This window comes from Giraffa tippelskirchi, chromosome 4 (genome assembly GCF_054371585.1).
Source record: "Giraffa tippelskirchi isolate mGirTip1 chromosome 4, T2T-mGirTip1v1.2.pri, whole genome shotgun sequence".
NCBI lineage: Eukaryota > Metazoa > Chordata > Mammalia > Artiodactyla > Giraffidae > Giraffa > Giraffa tippelskirchi.
This window is the reverse complement of record NC_137278.1, coordinates 22507668-22530737: the sequence shown is the minus strand read 5'-3', so window position 1 is coordinate 22530737 and position 23070 is coordinate 22507668.

Sequence of the window (23070 nt, the reverse complement as noted above, 5' to 3'; positions counted from 1 at the left end):
CATTTTCACATGTAGACTCCAGGGCTACTGACGCTTCTCAAGTTCTCATGTCTGGGCTTGAGGTGCATGACAGTTAAAACCTTTATAGAGCTTCCTGGGTGGCACTAGTGGTAAAGAATCTGTCTGCAATGCAGGAGACATAAGAGATGAGGGTTTGAGCTCTGGGTTGGGAAGATCCCCTGGAGGAGGGCATGGCAACCCACTCCAGTCTTCTTGCCTGGAGAATCCCATGGACAGAGGAGCCTGATGGACTACAGTTCATAGGGCACAAAGAGTCAGACATGACTGAAATGACTTAGCATGTACACCTACTGGCATTAGCCATTGATAGCTCAGAATGACCGGAATACCAATAGGGGAGGGGGTTAAGAAAGAGTGTCATGAGATACCAGAAGGGTGGTAAGCTCCATCAAAGGATGTGGGGAGAGGCACCATCACAGGGAGAGGCTCTTTCCTCATTGCACATGTGATGGTTGTAGCCAAGTGTTATTTACAATGATCATTTGACCAACATCACTTCTAATCTCAAAAACACTTGATCACTCAGCATATACCAGTTCTGGAGCCAGCCAAGGTCTTGGATGACAGTGTGGCCTTCTACGTGGGCCACTGATCACTTTGGATTACTAGACGTATCTCCTCTCAGACATCCAGCCCCCACTTCCTGTCTCCCTCTTCTTTGAGGGGTCTTTCCAGATGGTTTGAGAGGAAATCCATTCTTAAGAATTATACAGACCTGGATTTATCTCTGGTTCCACAGCTCATTAGCTATGTGACTTTAGGAAACCACCTAATTTATTTATTTATTTTTTGTTTTAATTGAAATATAGTTGATTTACAATATTATGTTAGTTTCTGGTGTTCAGTGAAATGAGTCAGATACACACACACACACGTAAGTATATATATATGTATATATATATATTCATATTCTTTTCCATTGTGGTTTATAACAGGATATTGAATATAGTTCCCTGAGCTACACAGTAGGACCTTGTTTGTTCATTCTATCCATAATAGTGTAACCTCTAAAATGACAGAATGATCTCGGTTTCCAAGGCAAACCATTCAACATCACAGTAATCCACATTCACAACTGGTGCTAGTGGTAAAGAACCTGCCTACCAATGTAGGAGATGTAAGAGATGCTGGTTCAACCCCTGGGTCAGGAAGATCCCCTGGTGTAGGAACGCTATTCTTGCCTGGAAAATTCCATGGACAGAGGAGCGAGGCCGGCTACAGTCCATGGGGGTCACAAAGAGTCGGACACAACTGAGTGCACACCCACACCACACGTGCCCCAAACACTGATGCCAAAGATGCTGAGGTTGACCAGTTATATGAAGACCTCAAGACCTTCTAGAACTAATGTCAAAAAAAGACGTCCTTTTCATCATGGGGGTTGGAATGCAAAAGTAGGAAGTCAAGAGACACCTGGAGTAACAGGCAAGTTTGGCCTTGGAGTACAACATAAAGCAGGGCAAAGGCTTACAAAATTTTGTCAGGAGAACACATTGGTCATAGCAAACACCCTTTTCCAACAAAACAAGAGATGGCTCTATACATGGACACCACCAAATGGTCAATGATAAAATCAGGTTGATTATATCTTTTGTAGCTCAAGATGGAGAAGCTCTATACAGTCAGCAAAAAAAAAAAAAAAAAAAGACCTGGAGCTGACTGTGGCTCATATCATCAGCTCCTTATTGCAAAATTTAGGCTTAAATTGAAGAAAGTAAAGAAACCATTAGGCCATTCAGGTATGACCTAAATCAAATCCCTATATTTATACAGTGGATGTCTTGAATAGGTTCAAGAGATTAGACCTGGTAGGCAGAGGGCCTGAAGAACTATAGATAGAGGTTTATAACATTGTACAGGAGACAGTGACCAAAGCCATTCCAAAGAAAAAGAAATGCAAGAAGGCAAAGTGGTTGTCTGAGGAGGCTTTACAAATAGTTGAGGAAAGAAGAGAAGTGAAAAACAAGGGAAAAAGGGGAAGACATACCCAACTGAATGAAAAATTTCAGAGAATAGCAAGGAGAGATAAGAAAGCCTTCTTACGTGAAGAATGCAAAGAAGTAGAGGATGGGAAAGACTAGAGATCTCTTCAAGAAATTTGGCGATACCAAGGGAACATTTCATGCAAAGATGGGCACGATAAAGGACAGAAACACCAAGGACCTGACAGAAGCAGAAGAGATTAAAAAGAGGTGGCAAGAATACACAAAAGAGGTCTTAATGACCCAGATATCCATCATGGTGTGATCACTCACCTAGAGTCTAACATCCTGGAGTGTGAAGTCAAGTGGGCCTTAGGAAGCATTACTATGAACAAAAGCTAGTGGAGGTGATGGAGTTCCAGCTGAGCTATTTAAAATCCTGAAAGAGGATGCTGTTAAAAGTGCTACACTCAATATGCCAGCAAATTTGAAATACTCAGCAGTGGCCACAGGACTGGAACAGGGCAATTTTCATTCCAATCCCAAAGAAGGCCAGTGCCAAAGAATGTTCACTGTACTGGACAACTGTGCTCACTTTGCATGGTAACAAGGTCATGCTCAAAATCCTTCAAGCTGGGCTTCAGCATTATGTGAACTGAGAACTTCCAGATATACAGACAGGATTTAGAAAAGGCAGAGGAACCAGAGATCAAATTGCCAACATTTGCTGGATTATAGAGAAAGCAACGGAGAAGGCAATGGCACCCCACTCCAGTACTCTTGCCTGGAGAATCCCATGGACGGAGGAGCCTGGTAGCCTACAGTCCATGGGGTCGCTAAGAGTCGGACACGACTGAGCGACTTCACTTTCACTTTTCCCTTTCATGCACTGGAGAAGGAAATGGCAACCCACTCCAGTGTTCTTGTCTGGAGAATCCCGGGGACGGTGGAGCCTGGTGGGCTGCCGTCTATGGGGTCGCACAGAGTCGGACACGACTGAGGCGACTTAGCAGCAGCAGCAGCAGAGAAAGCAAGGGAACTCCAGAAAGGCATCTACTTCTGCTTCATGGACTACACTAAAGCCTTTGACTGTGAGGATCACAACAAACCGGGGAAGATTCTTAAAGAGATGGGAATACCAGACCACCTGACCTGCCTCTTGAGAAATCTGTATGCAGGTCAAGAAGCAGCAGAACCTTACATGGAACAATGGACTGGTTCAAAATTAGGAAAGGAGTACATCAGGCTGTATATTGTCACCCTGTTTATTTAACTTATATGCAGAGTACATAATGTGAAATGCCAGGCTGGGTGAATCACACATCAAGATTGCCGGGAGAAATATCAGCAACCTCAGATATGCATATGATGCCACTCTAACGGGAGAAAGTGAAGAGTAACTAAAGAGCCCTTTGATGAGGGTGAAAGAGGAGAGTGAAAAGCTGGCTTAAAACTCAAAATTCAAAAACTAAGATCATGGCATCCAGCCCAAAACTTCAGGCAAATAGAAGAGGAAAAAGTAGAAGCAGTGACAAATTTTATTTTCTTGGGCTCCAAAATCACTGCAGATGGCGACTGCAGCCACGAAATTAAAAGACGCTTGCTCCTTGGTAGAAAAGCTATGACAAAGCTAGACAATACATTAAAAAGCAGAGATATCACTTTGCTGACAAATGTCCATATAGTCAAAACTATCGTTTTTCCAGTGGTCATGTATGGATGTGAGAGCTGGACCATAAAGAAGGCTGAGAGCCGAAGAATTGATGCTTTTGAATTGTGGTGCTGGAGAAGACTCTTGAGAGTCCTTTGGACAGCGAGGAAATCAAGCCCATGAATCCTAAAGGAAATCAACTGTGAATATTCGTTAGAAGGACTGATGCTGAAGCTGAAGCTCCAATACTTTGGCCACTTCATGTGAAGAACTGGCTCATTGGAAAAGACCCTGATGCTAGAAAAGATAGAAGGCAAAAGGAGAATGGGGCACCAGAGGATGAGATGGTTAGATAGCATCATTGACTCAAAGGACATGAATTTAAGCAGACTTGGGGAGATAGCGAAGGACTAGGAAAGGCTAGTTTGCTGCAGTCATGAGGTTGCGAAGAGTTGGACAAGACTTAGTGACTGAAAACAACAATACATAATAGCTTGCATCAGCTAACCCCAAACTCTCAGTCCAGTCCTCCTCTGCCCCTCCTACCCCTTGGCAACCACAAATCTGTTCTTTATGTCTATCATCTAAGTTCTCTTAGCCTACAAGTGTACATTAGATATCCCGTGTTTAAATGGTCCATATTATTATATGTATATAATATATATACATATATATAAGATATCTATTAGATCTATATCAAATCAAATTTATATCTTATATATATATATATATTAGGTATGTAATAGATATAATAGATATCCACCCCTGTTTGGATTAATTTCATTAGAATGATAATTGAGTTTTAATTTTAGAAAACTTTGCTTTTCATCTACCTTTTTTAGCAGAGTATAGCATTTGACAAGTATTAATTGACATTTTTTCTATGTACAGATCTCTGTGTTAGGCATTGTGAGAACTGTAGAGTTGAAATAGAACTGTTTCTATGTTTCTTTAAATGTTCCATCACATGTGTCATTACGAGCACTGATGATTGACGTGTCTGGGTGATGGAGATGCAAGAGCCACAGGGATGGACACCGAGCTTGTCACAGTGAGGTGTTCTTCAGTGCAGTCTTGTTATTTGAGGATTTAGTATTCATGACTCATGACACACATAAATTCCATGACCTGCGTGTAGTCATTTATAGTCTAGCTCAGCACAAATATGAATTTCATGAATCCATGGAGTGGTAAGTAGACCTGACTGGCTTGTCAGCATCCACATCTCAGTGTTGTGTTGCTGTTTCCTCCTCATTATTGGTAAGCAGTCAAGTTTGTGATGGTGTGAAATATTCTTTGTGGCACATGCCAGAAAGGAGGCCAATGGGTTGCTGGTGGAGGTGGAAACAAAGAGAAAATTAAGGGACTTTAGAAAGCTATGCCTCTTTGGCAGTTTTAGATCAATAAAGCAATCCAAATAATGAATTTGGTGATAATTTTAATCTATTAAATTTCAATAAGTTTCAACTGATTACTGAGCCAAACCAAATTCTATGCAGAATTAAGAAAACAACTCAAGACATCGCTTCAGCGAGGGCTAAAATTTGTAGCTGTGGGAGAAGCAAATATAATTTAAACCCACATTTTAGGCAATGAAGAGAAAATAGGAAAGGACTAGTTGATCTTCCAGGCTTTCCTGGTGGCTTAGATGCTAAAGAATCTGCCTGCTGTGCCGGGGTTCGATCCCTGGGTTGGAAGATCCCCTGGAGAAGGAAATGGCAACACACTCCAGTATTCTTGTCTGGAGAATTTTATGAACAGAGGAGCCTGGTGAGCTACAGTCCATGGGGTCTAAAGAGTTGGACATGACTGAGCGACTAACTAGAGACTAGAGAGTTGTCTAATTGTCTAGATCAGACACAGTTAATCTTCTGCTGTGATTCTTCCTAGAGACTCACTGTTTCTTGGAATTTTGTACCAGTTACTGTCACCACCCTGGTGGCTTCCAGGAGGCTTTACTCTCACTTAAATAATGATATTTAAGAGGGGACAAAGATCCTTGCTTTAATGCCCCATGGCAGTTAGGGAGAAGCTGGATGAGGTTTTACTATGGGCTTGATGGTAACAAACTGGAAATGAATGGCACTTGCCTCTATATTTAGTCTCACAATACATAGGTGAATTATCTTCAAGTTTGAAGGGTCCTAGCAGAGGTCTTCTTATCTGGCTCCCAGGCCACCCTCATCTTCTTGCATCTACTTGGAATGCTCCCAAGAGTGTTAAGATTCCTTGAATCCAGGCCCAGGAGACTAAGTCAGGAATACCTTTTCCCTTTAGAGGAGAGCCTTACATCTGCCTCTAGGAGTAAGGCTTTAACACTAGAGCAAATTTCAGTACAGTGTTACAATATTACCAAAAAAAATAGATTTTTAAAATAGTAGCAGACTTATTTCATTATTTTTATTATGCCCCAGTGCCGCTTGTCACCTGCTTCTTGGAGCTGCTGTTTCATACTGTGTCAAGCCCATCAATGCAGCCCTTCTTTCGTGGTTTCTTTTAAAGATTAGATGTTCAGGAAAATCTTAATGATCAACTTGGAGTTTTAATGGATAAGACAGAGGAGTGAGTGGAAGTCATAATTCCCCAGTAAAATGTAAAATGATTCACTACACACTTCTGTTTCTCAGAGACCTGTCTTGGACAGACTGTTCTATGGGCACGAGAAAAATCGGGGGTAGGATATCCTTTGCCCCTTTTCAGCCAGGTTCAGCTGCCTGACTCATCTCTTCATAATCTCTTCATTATAGAACATTTAGCATAGCACACCCAAACTGATCAAAGGGATCTGCAAGCTAATGGGGGCTCCACCATTCACAGAAGGCTGTGAGCAGTTAAAATACAGAATTTAGCGGGACGATTTTGTTATGTGACAGTGATCTGAGCTCCAGTTTATGGGAAGCTGACTATGTCTCAGGCACTGTGTTAAATGCTTTTCTTGAGGATGTTTTTCATTTCATTGTTCACAAACATGTTAGATGCTTTTATTATTCCCATAATGTTAATGAAGACAGACTATTTAACTTCCGTCGGTGGAATGTGGGTGAAAATTCCAGCAGTCCAGATGTGACGCCTGGGTTCTTAAACACTATGCTGTAGAGACTTTCATGAACAAATGAGTTTCATATCATGCATTGGAATCATTACCGATCAAAACAGGTCATTTAAATTTTTTTTGCTCTATTTTATATTCATTTTCAAACAAAAATATATCCATCAGGGAAATGTTTCCTAAACTTCCTTCAGTGATAAGGCTTACATTGGATACATATAAAATTAGAGTTGACCAAATTTCTCCCAACCTACTCTACTACTCTTGCCTGTAGAATTCCATGGACAGAGGAGCTGGGCAGGCTATACAATCCATGGGATCGCAAAGAGTCAGACATGACTGTGTGACTAACTTTCAGGTTTTTTTTCACTTTTTCAAATTTCTCCCATGGAGAAGATGATTGAATAGGAGCATGGGTTAATGATGCTTAAAAAGTTTATTTTAGGGAGTCACTCTTGATGATTCTTGTCTTTGGGCAAGTTTCAGAAATTCTGCTGATGCGTGCCCTGATTCTTATTATATTTGGAGCCCTTCTCTCATAGTCATAGAGGCTAGGAGTCTAAAGTCAAGGTGTCCAAGAGTCAGGCTCTCTCTGAATCCTCTAGAGAGTGTGTTTTCTTGCCTCCTCCTAGACTCTTGTGATTGCTGCAACCCCAGGCATTCTTTGGCTTATTGATACATCACTTCAGTCTTTGCCTCCATTGTCTTACGATGTTCTGCCTGTGTATCTTCTGTCACTGTGTCCAAATTTCCATTTTCTTATAGAGCATCACTCATTGGACTAAGACCACCTTAATCCACCATGAAGGACTTTCCTGGTGGCTCAATGGTAAAGAATCCACCTGCCAATGCAGGAGACGCAGTTCAATCCCTGGGCTGGGAAGATCTCCTGGAGAAGCAAATGGCAATCCATTCCAGTATTCTTGCCTGGGAAATTCCATGGACAGAGGAGCCTGGTGGGCTACAGTCATGTGGTTCCAAAAGAGTCAGACACAACTTATCAACTAAAAAAAAAGAAAAATCCATCATGAACTCATTTTAACTTGGTTCTATCTTCAGAGCTTATTTCTAAGTAAGGTCACTTTCACTGGTACTGAGGTTTAGAACCTGAACATATCTTGTCAGGGGATATATAGTCCTACTCATAGCAGTCATGATGCATTATTAAAAAATATTACTGGGATCAATTTGATAAATTATTTTTTGAATTTTGCATTTACATTCATGAGACATATTGTTCACAGTGGTTTTTTTTCCTTAAAAAAATGCTATTTTGTTTTGTTTTGCTATCCAGGCAATGCTAGACTCAGAATGAGTTGCAAAATATTTCTCCCTCTTCTAATTGCTGCAGTACATTGCATAGAATTGGTAATATTTCTTTTTTATATGTTTGACAGAATGCTCCAGTTAAGTCATTTGGCCATGAAGTTTTCTTCTTGGAAAGGTTTTTAACTACAAATTCACTTGTTTTATAGATATTGAGTCATTTAGTTTATGTATTTCTTCTTGAGTAGATGTCAGTTGTTTGTGTCTTTCAAGGACTTTATCCATTTCATCTTAATCATTAAATGTATTGGCATAAAATATTTTAACATTTTTTTACTATCCTTTTAATATATATAGAATTTATAGCAATTATTGATATTGTAATTTATGTTTTTTAAAACTGACTGGGCTGGATAAGTGTATCAATTTTATTAGTCTTCCTAAGGGACTAGATTTTGATTACATTGATTGGCTCTATTGCTTTTCCATTTTCAATTTCATTGGTTCCATTCTGATTGCTATTCTTTCATTTCCTCTGCTTTTTTGTGTTTAATTTGTTTACTTTTTAGTTTTATAAGATGGAAGCTGAGGTCATTTATTTGAGACACTATTCTTTTCTGATACATATATTTAGTGCTATAAAATCCCCCTAAATATTGCTTTATCAGCATTACATACAAATATGCCATACATTTTGATGTTTTATGTTTCTATTTTTATTCCATTCAAAATACTTTCTAATTTTCCTTTTGATTTATTTTTTGATGCTCAGGGTATTTAGAAGTATGTTGTTTAGTTTCCAAATATTTGGTGATTTTTAAAGAGATCTTTCAGTTTTTTTATTTCTAATTTTATTCCACTTGTTATAACTAAATCCTTTGTATGACTTGCATCTTTTAAACTTTATTGAAATTGTTTTATCACTCACAATGTGGTCTGTCTTGGTCAATGTTTCATGTGCAGTTGAAAAGTATGTGTATCACATTATTGGGTAGCATGTTCCACAAATGTTAATTAGGTCTAGCTATTTGGAATTATTTTCATGTCACCTATGTTTTTCCTGATTTTTTATTTTTTAAACAAATTATTAACATAGAGTATGAAAACATCCAACTATAAGTGTATATTTGTCTATTTGTCCTTATAGTTTTATCAGTTTTCCTTTATGTATTTTGAATCTCTATTATCAAGTATATAACATTTACAATTGTTGAGTGATCAAGCCTGGTCCCTGGTCCTGAAGTTAAACCTTCTTCAGAGATCACGAATCTGACATTGTTCACTGTAAGCTATCATCTTGGAGGCTCGTCTGGGATCTTCAGGACAAGGGATGAAGATATAATTATTCTTCTGCATTGCAAAGGCTTCCCTGGTGGCTCAGTGGTTAAAGAGTCTGCCTGCAGTGTGGGGTAGCTGTGTTTGATCCCTGGCTTGGGAATATCCCCTGGAGAAGAAAATGGCAACCCACTCCAGTATTTCTGCCTGGAGAATTCCATGGACAGAGGAGCCTGGTGGTCTACAGTCCATGGGGTCACAAAGAGTCAGACATGACTGAGAGACTAACACTTACACTTACTTGATGAATTGATCCTCGTTTTCCTGCTTCTCTGTCATTACAGTTTCTTCTGTAATACCTGGCCTGCCGTTAAGCCCATCAATGGATTTTTGAAATCTCAGATGTAGTTTTCATTTCTGGAAGTTTAATTTGAATATTATTAATATCATCCCTGTTTATATTTAAGTTTTTGAATGTACAGAGTACAGTGATAATAATAATTATTCTGATGCCTTTGTCTGATAATTCTAACGTGTCATTTATGGCTGGTTTCAATTCATTGATCTATTTTATATTACAGATCCTATTTCTTGCTTCTTTGCATGCCTTGTAATTTTTTACTGGATGGTAGTCTTCATAAATTTTACCTTTTTGGGTGTTGGATATTGTATACTTATAAATATTCTTGATTTTTACTGTGGGAATTTCCTAAGTTACTTGGAAACAGCTGAAGTTTTTTCAGGTCTTGCTTTTAAGATTCTTTTTGGTGGAACAGAACAGTGTTTAACCTGGGCCAGTTATTCTCCAATACCAAGTCAAGACTCTTTTGAATAGTCTACCCAGTGTCCCATGAATTATGAAGTGTTGCAATCTGGCTGGTGGGATTGGGCATTCTTTTTGTTTCTTGTGAGCACTGAGGACTGTTTCCTCTATCTTTTCTAATGGTTCATTCCTTGAAGCTATTTCCTTGTACAGATGCACTGATCTTCTGAATTCTTGGGAAAGACATCTGCAAATTTCCAGATGCTATTGTGGCATTTCTCTCCTCCCTGGAATTCTGTTCTGTGAATGCTAGCCACTCATGTCTACCTAGATTTTCGGCTCCAGCTCCTTAACTTGAGGGATTGTTGAGGGTCTGCCTGGGTTTTCCCTTTCTGCATTACATCTGGAAACTCTCTCAAGGTAGCAAACTGAGGCAATCATAGGGCTCACCTCATTTGTTTCCTATCTCATGGACCACTGTCTTTTGTTGCTTAATATCCAGTCCCAAATTGCTGTTTTATATATTTTATATTTTTCCCTTGTTTTTGTCATTAGAGTAAATCTGGTCCCTGTTATTCCACTTTGACTAGAAGCAGAAGTCCCCATATACAGAATTTTGCAGATGTATGCATATGTGTGTTTTTTCTCATGAGCACTTCCATAGATTTCGTGAGATTCTCTAAAGAGTATATAACCCTCTTTAAGAGCAAGAACCTCTCATTTACAATAATCCTCATATGGTCTTAAATTTTATTTATGTCCCTAAATTTTAGAAATAAGTCTGTATATTCCTTTACACATTTCTAAATTTTCTATAAATTTAAATTTTCACTAAATTATAAATACTGACTTTAAAAAAAACAAATATTTTATGTCATTCTTTTAAATGTATCCGGTGGATTCTAAATATCTCAGCATTTGATAGCCAGAATTCTCCATTTTAAAAATGGTGAGCAAGATTTTCTTCAACAATCCTTCTTGGGATTTGTTACAGTGAAGCATTCAAAGCAAAATCTGCAAAGGGAAAAAACCCACATGTGGTGAAGTGTGAAGGAAACTGGGCTCAAGCTAGCAAGAGTCCTTGCTGAGTGGAATCACACTGGACTGACTTAATTCGTTCATCAAGGAGTTGTGACAACATATGTGAAACATTGTCAACAGGGAAGCTCATTAGAGACTCAGTGCCAAGGTTTTAATTGAGAGCTGATCATGTAGGCACCCATCCTTAGAACCTACCAAAACCTCAGATTCCCAGAAGGAAAACAGGCATTCAACATAAACTATCCTTGTAGTCCTCCATTGTTTTGGAAAAAAACTTTCTGTGCTCACACACCCACCAGAAATTCTCCCATCACGCCGGGGTTGCATTAGCTTGAATCCCTGCTGATTTAAAGAACACTCCTTTTGCTTCTCATTAATTCATACAATTACAGCACACACATGTAACTCTCTCTCCTCAGGGTTGTGTGGTGGTGGCTGTAATTGCAGTCATAATGCATGCTGTCACATCAGTTCTCCCAGGTTCCAAATAGACTTGTATCCACATATGCCGCAGCCTCCTCTTCACTCTAATTCAACCCACACGTGGAACTTAGTGCTGATATTCACTTTCAACAAAAATATCCAGGATTGCACTCACCTATCATTTTGAAAGATTTTGGTGAAGTTTTCGGAAAATTGAGGAATTCAAAGGGAAAATTAATCACTTATACTTCTGCTAACTTAATCCTTCAGTTTCCTCAATTGTAAAATGGGAAAAATAATAGTGCTGACATCAGAAGGCTGTTAGGAGAACTAAATTATAATTTTTATTATTATCCTGGTTCTCTGCTTTCCCCTCACAGTTTCCCTCCTCATCCCCATTCCTCCAAAATTGCTTTGCTGGAAGCAGCAAGTTTTTATTCTCCTCCTCGTCTCTTCCTTATGGAAACTATGGGGGAGCTGAAACTCATACAAGGACTCAACTCTTCCAACAAAAGCTCTTTCCTTAAGAGGAATTCTGGACCAGCTGTTGGGAGAATATTTTCTCCATCGTGTTCCCCTGGGCGTCAATAATCTCCTTATGTGGGTCTTTGGGGCATCTTCTTTAAGACTGTTGCTGTGAAGATGACCTGGTTCTGGGAGGCTGGTCTTCGGATGATAACTTCTGTCTACCTCAAAAACAGGTAGCCTGATTGGGAAATGTTACTTTTGCTGATGGATTTGAAGGAAGGCCAGATTTCATTCATTTTTTTTTTTTTCAGGAACAGGGTTGACTCATCTTGGATCCCTAAGAAATCAGGACAGATATTTGGCACAAAGTGATCATTCAGTGAACACTGAATGGAATTATTGAGCATTTGGACCAACCTATCTTGCTTCTCAAAACTGATAAAAGGCAGAATTGCTCCATTAGAATGGAACTCACAAATGGTTTGTTTATTCAACATAAGAGGCAGTATTATGTCATGGTGGAGGTATGGCTCTCTTGCCAGAGAACTCAAGTTCTAAATCAAGCTTCTACACATATTTTGGGTTTCTGTTTGCTCATTTTTAAAATGCGGATAATCATAATGCCTATCTTATAGGGTTATTTTGAGAATTAGATGAGTTGATACACAGAAGGTGTTTAGAACAGTGCCTGTCTGGCACATAATAAGCCCTTCACAAATGTTAGCTACTGTTATTCATGCAATGAACATTTCTAAATTGAGTACCAAGCATGTCTCACAAACAGGGCTGGCTGCTGGGGAATATGGAGAGGGATCCATCGTCCCGGCCACACAATATATGGACCTTCTCTGTGAGGCTAAGAAGTAAGTAGTGATGAGAAGTCTGGAGATAAAAACTTGGCTAGAGCTGTGCATAGAGCATCATGAGGGCAAGAAGGGGAATTTTCAGTCAGGTACTGACTCTCCAGAATTAACTAAAGCAGGTGAATTTATTACCCCTTGCCATCTCCCACCAAATTGCTTACAGTTAAAGAAATGTTCTATATAGCAGATGATGACCTAAAAATCATATTCATTTTACCCCAATTTCATTTGATTTTAGCAGCTGCTGTAAATTTTTTTTTTTTTTAAAGCAGATGATATACACTGTGTTTTTTACAAGGTCAAAGCACTGACCTTGGAGCTGTCAATAAGGGAGAATGTTCAGGGCTACAAAGGAAAAAGGAGAGAATCAAACTCAAGAAGCAGTTTATGGAACATTCTTTTCCTAAGGGAAATGGCAGAAATTCCAGTGTGAACAAATAAATGTTTGGGTTTAAAATCAAAGATAACAGAAATATTAACAGCCTGGAGGAGTTGGAGAAAGCTTCTCAGGGAAAATAGTATTTGAAGTGGGTCTTGAAGGATATGTTGGAACATGTCAAATGGGAAAGGCCTCCAGAAAAAGAAATGAGCATGTAGTACAGCCTGGAGTCATGAGAGATCAAGGTATCTTGAGGGAATTTCAAGTAGCTTGACTTAGCTGCAGTATAGGGATTGTGACGGCAAGTGGTCAGCAATGCTTGGAAATGGAGTTTGAAGACGAGTTGTGAAGGTCATCTGCATTCTTAAAATGTAATCTAGAAATGATGGGAAGGGTTATGAGAAAGGGAGAGACTTGACCACACTTGCAATTTGAAAAGATTTGCTCTGGTTGATGATGGATTGAAATGGCAAAACAAAAGTCAGTTGCAATGGTCAAAGTGAAGATCTTGAGGTCTAGAGCAGGGCAGATGCTGTGCAGACTGGTAAACTGTTGAGCTTGATGCCACCAGAGGGTGAAAAGGATGATTCTCTGTCACAAGATACTGTGGATTTGTACAGTCTGTCTTAGTTTCCTAGGGTGTTATAGACCTTGCCTGCTGCTGGTGAAGATCACTTAGAACAGATAAATGTGATGACTCCATTTGCAAATGAAGAAGCAGTTTCTTTAAGGTGAAGTGACTTGTTCAAGGTCACAGAGCCAATTGGTAGTGGATCAAGGACAAGAGCAGTTACCTGGAGCCTGACCACCATGCTTGTTGCCATATAGTCACTGTTCTTTTCTTCTTCATCATCCTGAAAGACATGAACCTGAAATCCTAAACTTGGACCACCCAATCTCTTTCATGTCAGTTCACCTTTCCTCCATGGCCTCTGCCATCTCCACTCTTCCTTCTTTCCCGATCCATTTTATTATCCTTGGAACTTACTTTTCAGTTTCTAATGCTTTAGGTCCTCTGAGTTGTGATCACAGAGCCCCACTATGTACTGATCTAGTAAGAGGCCATAATATCCTTGATGGGGTCCTGTTTCCATTTTAAGGACAGGACATGTAGCCTGTGTATTCCTTTTGAAAGTCATTCTGTGTGTATTATCAGTCCCTTTATAACTGTCTACTTTCTCAAAATCCTAGCCCTATAGAAGTATTAAATTCATAACCCCCTTTAAGAGTAATTAAAGGTGGAAGATTTATAACAGATATCCATGTTCTATTGCTCTGAAAAGATTCTGTCCTCTTTCAGGTCTCCGCCCGTCATTTTTCATTCCTCTAAAATAAATCTCAGGAATTGAGTGATAAATCTGCTCTATTATTGCCACTTGGGCCCCCTTGGCTTCTCCCCTCCTGTTGTTAAACTACTCAGCCGGTTCCTTGGAGCCTCCATGTCTGTAAGCAGATCAGCTCTGATGCCCCTTAGCATTTGCTCGCAAAGGTTCTGCTGATTTAGCATCAAATGTCAAAAGCAAAGGTAGCTATCAAATCCAACTCTTCACAGATGAGAAAACAGACTCCAAGAGTGAAAGTCACCCTCCAAGGACACAGGGAAGGTTGGTTGTTACAGAGAGATGGAATCCAGGCCTGCTGCTTTCATTCTGAGCTTTTCCTGCTGTGGGACCCTGGCTTCTGTCTCTATAAAGAAAATATTAATTTAAATTAAATGTGACTCTTGGGCCATCACAAGATGTGGAAGGTACAGTTCCTGACTTCAGAGTCTGGCTTGGTGACAAAACCCATGGCAAGTTAAAGGGTAAGGCAAATTCATCATGTGTGAGAACCTATTAGGGAGTCAGGAATAGACTCTGGTGTGGAAGGTTAGATGACCTTGGAGGGGACTGGCCACACACTCCAGAATCAATGTGACATGGGTTTGGATACAAATCTGCTACCTACCAATGGAGTGAACTTGGCATGTCTTCTAATGTCACTGACCTTCAAGTTGCTCAGAGTGTTGAAGAAGTGAAGTTACAGATATTCTGGGACTAGGTGCTCAACTAGGGGCAGCTGGGAAGGCTTCCTTGGTGGGGTGGATAGAACTGGGGTAAGGGCTGAATTTTATTTGCTTGTGATCTGCTGAGGTTCACAATCACCATGCAGGGCTAAGGGCTGGAATCAGTGGGGCTGAGAAGACATGAACGTAAAGAGGAGCCAGGGAGGAGCCCAACCTGGTTGAAGAGGAGCTTCTGGAAGTGAAGTGTGGCTGGGAAGATGGGTGCAGGTGGGGTTGGGGAAGGATTGGAAACTTCCCCTAGAAGAACTTGATCTTCAGTCCATCAATTCATATAATTTTAGAACTGGAGGGGCCTGAGAAACAGCTGATCCCCAAACTGAGTAGGAATTGTGGTCCCATTTTACTGCTGGAGCTCTGAGGTTCAGGGAGTTTGACCCTGGGCACCCAGGCACCTGTCTACCTATCCCATCCATGGCACCACATTGCTTTGCAAGAAGCATCACCTCCCATGGTTATAGTTTCAGCGGCATCTGCTTTTTGATCACTTTCGTCCCTCTGTCTTCTACCCTCCCTCTGTCTACCACCACCATCTCCAACAAGACCTGTTCCTCCTCCCATCTCAGCTGCTCATAACACAGTCCATACTGGGAGTCATTTCTGGGCTGTTTTTCCCTTCCCTTATTCCATGCAGGGCTTGATTTTAGGCAGGCCTGAAGCCTGGACCTGGTAAGGGAATGGAACCCCTAAGAGACTAGTCTCAGCAATGGGCAGGGGTTCTTACAGGTTCTCTGTACCTGGGGAGGCAGGGGGTGGGGTAGTCAAAGCTGGGGGAAGCTGGGGTTGGCCAAAAGCATACCCTCCAGCCACCAATCTGTGGGACTAAAGGTTTTTCCGTCTAAATCAGACAGTCCCACAGTCAGCAGATTCCATGGTTGGAATCTGAAAGCCCAAGGGGGCATTGCCCTTTTCCCGTGGACAGTCCTGCTGGGATGCTTGCTCTGTACAGTGTTCTTAGGGCCATTCTTGTGTGCTTTACTGAAATAAGTGTGGATCCTTTCCCCGTGTCTATCGTGTCTTTCTGATGGTCCCATCTTCAATCAGTTGCTCTCTTCTTACGCCCTCTCTCCATGTCTACTCTTATTGCCTTCGTCCTGACTTTCATCTTCCTCCTTCCATCAAATTCACCTTGCTCTGGCCCAAATGGCCTCCCTGCCCCTGTGCTGTTTCCTTCAGACCTTTGTCCTCACTGCAGCCACTGTAGTTCAGTTAAATCAAGGTGCCCTGTCCTTGTCTCAGCTTCACCTCACACTCTGGCCACACTCACCAGGACCAGACTCACTGAGACATGCTTTCTCCTGCCTCCAGGCAATGGTTCATGCTACTTCTGCCCAGCACACTCTTCCCTGCTCACTTCCTCCCACTCTTGTCCCATTTTTCTGGTTAACTCCTGCCTCTCCATCTTGATGCAGCTTAAATATCGTGTCTGGGCAGCCGGGCTGACACTCTCCAGACAGGGTGAGTCATTTCTCCTGAGTGCCTGCATCTCCCTGCCCTTAAAATCCTGTTGACTTGACTGTTTTTCTCTCTCAGGGCAGAGACGTCACTGCTGCACATTATGTGCCCAGAGCCTGGCATATCGTAGGGACTCCATCAGCATTACTGGAATCGGTGAACTTTCTGTCAGGTTCTCTGCTGGGCACAGGGTGTTTCTGACCTTCAAAGTGCTCACTGCCAGAAAGCTTATCCCAAAGCACAATTGACAATGTTGCTTCTCAGCTTAAAAGCTTGCATTACTGGCATCAGGGAGACCAGGGTGGCACGTGAAATGCCCTTGAGCTGGCAGGCGGAATGAACCAGTTCCTCCCCTGTGTACTCAGAGCACTTTACGCAGAACTTCACCACGGTGCTCATCCCATTAGCCTAGGATTTTCTGTTTTATATTTTCTCTGACCAGACTCTGAATTTTCTTTGGGTTGCTCTTGCTTAGCCCAGGGCTTAGAATTCAGTGAGTGCCAAACAAATATTTTCCATGATTAAATTTCCAAACAGCCAAAGGGAGAGGAAGGGGGAAAAACCATCTATGTGCTCCTGTTATGGACTGAATGTTTCTATCCTCCCAAAACGTACAGATGGAAACCTTACCCACCCCCATGTGATTAGGTGGTGTGACTTTGGGGTAGATGATTAGGATTAGATGAGGTCATGAGGGTGAAGCCCCACAGTGGAATTAGTGCCCTTGTAAATATTATACAGGGGAGTTGTGTCCCCCTTCCGTTCTCTGTCATGGGAGGACACAGTGAGAAGTGGGCAGTCTGTTGGTGGAAGCCTGAGATCCTCGGGTTCTAACAAGCTCCCATGGGATGCCACTGTTGATGGTCCATGGACCAGACTTTGACTGGCAGAGCACTGGGTGGTGATGGGAAGCAGTGACGAATTTGAAGGAGAGTGACATGTGTTGACCCTCTGGCAGGTATTCAGTAAATATTAAAATGAATAAGAGTGTTAAAGTATATGTGTGCATGCTAAGTCCCTTCAGTCATGTCCAGCCCTTTGCGACCCCATGGACAGTAGCTGGCCAGGCTCCTCTGTCCATAGGATTCACTATGCAACAATACAGGAGTAGGTTGCCATGCCCTCCTCCAGGGGATCTTCCCGACCCAGGGATCGAACCTATGCCTCTTGCGGCTCCTGCATTGCAGGCAGATCCTTTACTGCTGAACCACCAGGGAAGCCCTGTTAAAGTATATGAGCAATGCTTAATTAAAGCTTACTCAATTTCACACACACAAAAGAAGTGGGCAGTCCACCACTGGAAAAAGGGTTCTCACCATAATCTGACCATGTTGGCACCCTAATCTCAGATTCTTGCCTCCAGAACTGTGAGAAAGCCACCCAGTCTGTATGGCATGTTTTACTCTAGCATCGGAGCTGATCTATCGCCTGAAAGAGGGAGAAACAAGGAAGCTGGTGGCTCTTGTAAGATCCCTCTGTGGACTTCATGTTGTAATCCACTCTGGGAGCCTGGGGGTGGGAGCACCACTTCATGGGCTCTTCATGAAACAATTCTGGATGCTGCTAAGGCGCTGCTTCTGTTGGGTTGCCGGGTTCCTGGAACAAGACAGGAAGTTGGTGGGATGCCTTGGGCTGGGCTCAGCGGGGATGCCTGGGAGAGGCAGGGTCCTTTCTGAGAGGCAGGCAGAGAGAGAGAAGGAGTTGTTCTACCATCTGGAGTTAAGACCAGATAATAAAAATGTATAATCGGTATTTTCACCTCTCCACCTATGCAGTGAAGACACTTTTCTCCCAATTGTATTCCATGGACATCTAAGATATGTGGGAATCCAGGCGGATAGCAAGATTGTTACAAATGAGAGAGGGTTTCATTGTCAGACAGTCTAGGTTCAAAAGCATCCACGAGAGGTGTTTAACAAGTACACAACTCTCTACCAGCCTCTAGGTCAGTTACCTAATGGTTTAACGTCATCTGTAAAATGGAACTAATGATAACTACCTGCTAGGGTGACTTTGAGGATTAAATACAATAAATGATGTCAAGGCTTACTATACAGTGTCTGTCATAGAGGAAGTGTTCAACAAGGAAGATTCATTCTTGTCTAATGAGGATTTCAGAGTTCTTATATTAAGTGAATAAATACCAAACTTTGGAGAAAATGTAAGTCCCCAGAATAATAAGTTGGATAGACTAAAAAAAAGGTCAGGGTTCCTTGTACTTGACTGACATGACCCCTGAGTGTATTACACTTGGAACTTCTGGCTGATCCCAAGCTCAGATTTGCTTTAATGACATAATTTGGAAATGGGAAAACAAATCCATCATGCCTTTCCAAGTGGTGTCCAGCAGATAAATTGCTCCAACTACAAAGTCCATGGGGGTTGGTGATGGTAGTGGCAGGGGGTGGGAGGAGTAGCAGAGCAGGTATTTGGTTGTGCCAAGAAGCTTTAAGGCAGGAAAGGACTAGAGAAAGTGGTATATGGTTTGTGCCATTTCTGGATCCCTCCCCGCTGCATCTGCTCTACGGCCAAATGGAAACATTTTCCTACCTATTTCCTTTACTCTCTTCTCTGTCAGTAGGTCAACTGGGAGATAAAACTCAGACTCATTGATGGAGACAAAATGGTACAATCTAAGTCTGAAATAGAATAGAAATCAAGGTCATGACCTGCAGACTGTAGGTGGAGCATTCTTCTTAGTTAGGTTGAAGGTAAGTCCTTCTGGCTATGGTAGATACTGGTCACAAATAAATGTCCTTTCCCAAGCCCTCAGGGACCTTGGACAGGAAGAAGAGCTGCTTCTTCAAGTCTTACAGAAACAAAGCTTCTAAAACTCATGCTGCTCGATAAAGTTAGCGACAACTCAAAGACATCCAAGTCCAGAAAACTACATCTGGATATTCACCAGGACAGCAATTAAAGGAACAATATCTTTCCCATTTTATTTTCATGTAGGAAATCCAGGTCAGGTGTCACTTTCCTAGGAAGAAGCCTCAGCTAGGTGTGGCACCTGTCCTCCAAGTCACACCCTGCTCCTTCTTACCTCCATCGTAAAGCCCACAATGCTGTGCTGTCATCACATGTTAGCTGCCATATTCCCCGCTAGAGGAAGAGTCCTCCCAGGCAGGGCAATGTTTCACTCTTGTTCCATAACTTCATAGAAGGTGAACCCACATCTCTGAAAGTCACCCAGACCTGGCTTCAAGACCCAGCTCTGTCCGTGACTAGCTGCGTGGTTTCATGCACTTCTCTTACGGCTTGGAGCCCAGTTTTGTCAATGGTGCAGTGCAGAGGATATTGCTGGGCTTGCAGAGCTGGAGTGAGAATTAAATGAGATACTGTTTCTGAAGCACTTGTATTGTGAGATTTTTAGTATGGGATTAGAACCTTTTTTTAGCTGAATGAATTGATAATTTATCCTCACTGCTGCCTGAAGGAGAAGTTTTTTTTTTTTTTAATAACAGGAAGGCTCCCCACCATGGGACTTGGTTGGTAGAATGGCTTCTACAGTCCATTTGCTGTGCTTGCAAAGGTGTACACAGGATGCTTTCTCAAACTGGATTTGAAAATTGTTACATCTAGTTGGTGGTTTAGTCCCTAAGTTCTGTCCGACTCTTGCCACCCCATGGACTGTAGCCTACCAGGCTCCTCTGTCCATAGGATTTCCAGGCAAGAATTCTGGTGTGGATTGCCATTTCCTTCTCCAGGGGATCTTCCCGACCCAGGGACTGAACCTGCCCCTCCTGTTCGGGAGGTGAATTCTTGACCGACTGAGCTACCATGGAAGACCTTGGTATACATCCAGTTATAAGACGGATATGTTCTGAAATGTCGCCTCATGGTGACTACAGGTAAGAATAGTGGACTGTATACTTGAAAGCTGAGTAGATCTTAAAAGCTCTTGCTGCTACTGCTAAGTTGCTTCAGTCGTGTCCGACTCTGTGCGACCCCATAGACGGCAGCCCACCAGGCTCCGCCATCCCTGGGATTCTCCAGGCAAGAATACTGGAGTGGGTTGCCATCTCCTTCTCCAGTGCATGAAAGGGAAAAGTGAAAGTGAAGTCGCTCAGTCGTGTCCGACTCTCAGCGACCCCATGGACTGCAGCCTGCTCTTGAAAGAAAGGGAAAGTCACTCAGTCGTGCCTGACTCTGTGACCCCATGGACTGTAGCCTGCCAGACTCCTCTCTCCCTGGAATTTTCCAGGCAAAAATACTACAGTAGTAGCCATTCTCTTCTCCAGGGGATTTTCCTGACCCAAGGATCAAATTTGGGTCTCCTGAATTGCAGGTAGTTTCTTTACCATTTGAGCCACCAGGGAAGCCCAGAAAGCTCTTACCATACACACAATGAAAGGTCATTTTGTGAGGTGATAGATGTGTTAACTAACCTTATTGTGATAATCATTTTGTAATTTACACATATATCAAGTCATCATGATGAATATCTTGCGTTTATTATACATTGTTATATGTTAATTGTATCTCAATGAGTTGAAAGAAATTAAGGAAAAAGAAAATAGCTTACTTTGAGGCTACTCTTGGAATATTTGAAAAATTATTTTTTTAAAAATAGGAGGGACTGTATGAGAGACAAAGTGAGTAAGAAAAGTAAATTCCTAAGAATGTGAACACCTAGGTTTAAATTCCAGCTCTGACATTTTGTGAGCTTAGGGAAATCACATTTCATATTGGCGATGCAGTTTCCACAGATGTTAAATGGAGTTGAGGATCATTCATTAATTAACTAATTAATTAATGACTCATTACATGAAGATGTCTTGAGCATTTACTATGCCTAAGGATCCATAGTGATTATTGGGGGAAATTCATTAATAAATCCAGATTACTCTGAATATTTTCTTCCAAATGTTAGAGTCTGTGATTCTATGAATTCTCTAGGTTGACACTGCAGTGGAATCCTGTTGCTCTTGGGAAGGGTAGCTAATTTTACAGCAGATACACTCGTTATTTGCCACTAAAGAATGTTTATAGCCTCTGGGATAAAGTTGGGCTCTAATGTGAAAATATACATTAGATTGCTAAGAAATTATATCGTTAGTAGCTCTTTCAGCTCTGCTCATGCATGGAATTAAGGAAATAAAATGTCTCTTTGATACACGTATAGTAAGGCTTGTTATAAGTGTATCTGGCAGCCCTTCATTCTAAAGGGTTTTGTGAGCAAGTGAGAGTCTGATGAGGACTGTGTCTAGAAGCTCTGCTGTAGAGAGATTCATTTGATAATTTATGGATTCCAACTCAAGTTTAGAGGGCCAGAACCTGGTGAATATGCTAATAGCCTTCTGCCGAGAATGAGCAAGGAGGAAACCCAGTGTTCATCAGCCATCATAAGACTCGTAAGGAGAACCTCCTTAGAGTCTGTGTAGCCAGTGGAGAGGGCAGCTCTGCTGAGAGGTCCCTGGCTCTGCGCTTTCTGTTGTTGTTGTTCAGTCACCAAGTCCTGTCTGATTCTTTGCCACCCCATAGACTGCAGCACACCAGGCTTCCCTGTCCTTCACTATCTCCCAGAGTTTGCTCGAACTCATGTCCATTGAGTCAGTGATACCATCCAACCATCTCATCCTCTGTCACCCCCTTCTCCTCTTGCCCACAATCTTTCCCAGAATCAGGGTCTTTTCTAGGTCTTTACCATTCATTATTGGGCTTGAGATTCTATAGAAAAGGAGCATATCTCTAACCACACTTTCAGCATAAATGGGTGTCATTTCTCACTGTAGATTCAGACTCGGCTGCCATGAGTTGAGCCCCTGCTGTATGCTCGGGCCAGGCCTGACCAGACTATGTAATCCTTTCCATTCTCTGCTCTTCGATTTCTCTGTGTGTCAGCAGAAGGCTTGGACTCCAGCTTGGACAGTCCACATTTCCCCATGGAAAGTGGGACTCAGGGTCCTTTAGGGGCAGCTGGCTGTTTCTGAGCACTGGGAAAAAAAAGAGCTTTGTGTCGGGCGGGAAAGACATTTTGGTTTTAGATTCAAATGTCTGAGAAACTTTTGAAAAAGTCACCTCTTTCTGGGCTTCGTTTCTGCATGGGAAAGTAAGGAGTTTGGAAGACAATTAGATATTCAGTAGTTTGTGGTCTGGAATATCTGAGAAGCTGCTGGAAAGATTTCCAACCAGCCTGAGAGAAATAGCAATCTTGCCAAGTGGATAAAAGAAGCAGTGGCCATCGCTACCCATCTTCAAACTGGTAGAGAGTCTTGCCTCTACATTTGCATACTGAAGGTTAAGTAGAGGAAGCAGACGTCAGAATAAGCAAGAATGCCAAGGGGGCTCGACATACTAGATCCACAGTCTGATAGCCATCATGGCTGAAAATAGGAGACCCAGTCTGAAGACAAAATCAGCAGAAAATCTCCACAATCAGATAATCTGTCTTGATGACAACTGGGTTTAAAGTCTCTTAATTGAGCACAG